Source organism: Penaeus monodon, chromosome 29 (assembly GCF_015228065.2).
Source record: "Penaeus monodon isolate SGIC_2016 chromosome 29, NSTDA_Pmon_1, whole genome shotgun sequence".
NCBI classification, from domain to species: Eukaryota; Metazoa; Arthropoda; class Malacostraca; order Decapoda; family Penaeidae; genus Penaeus; species Penaeus monodon.
In genome coordinates this window covers 22269752-22270106 of record NC_051414.1, presented here as the reverse complement: position 1 = coordinate 22270106, position 355 = coordinate 22269752, and the positions used below count along the sequence as shown (strand labels likewise).

At 27.0% G+C, this 355-nt stretch overlaps 1 protein-coding gene across 2 annotated transcripts in view; it reads left to right on the top strand.

Annotated features, from left to right (window-relative positions):
• LOC119592021 (carbohydrate sulfotransferase 1-like) overlaps positions 1 to 355 on the top strand; it is a 107787-nt gene that overhangs the window by 42266 nt on the left and 65166 nt on the right. The window lies entirely within an intron of this gene.

The window sequence follows — 355 nt, the reverse complement described above, 5'->3', positions numbered from 1 at the left end:
GTATGTATGATGTGTGTTTATATTGATGTTTATTGAACAATGTGAAGCATGAGGAGATATGTAAATTATTTTATTAGTGAGTATGCCCATCCAAATTTGATAAGTATGAAGGATATCAGAAAAGATGATGATTTATCATGAGAAAAAAATAATACAGACAGATACTGATACTGAAAGTTATTAAATAGATTCAGAATTAAAGCATTAAATATATTGATTATAAACTGTTCAATTGTGAAAACTTGGAATAGGTCATTACAGGAAAATCTAATAATTAGAGTAAATCAGACAAATCGTTTGGGGAATTAAACACTTTCTTGTACTTACTTTAATTAGTCCGAAAGATTCTCTAGAA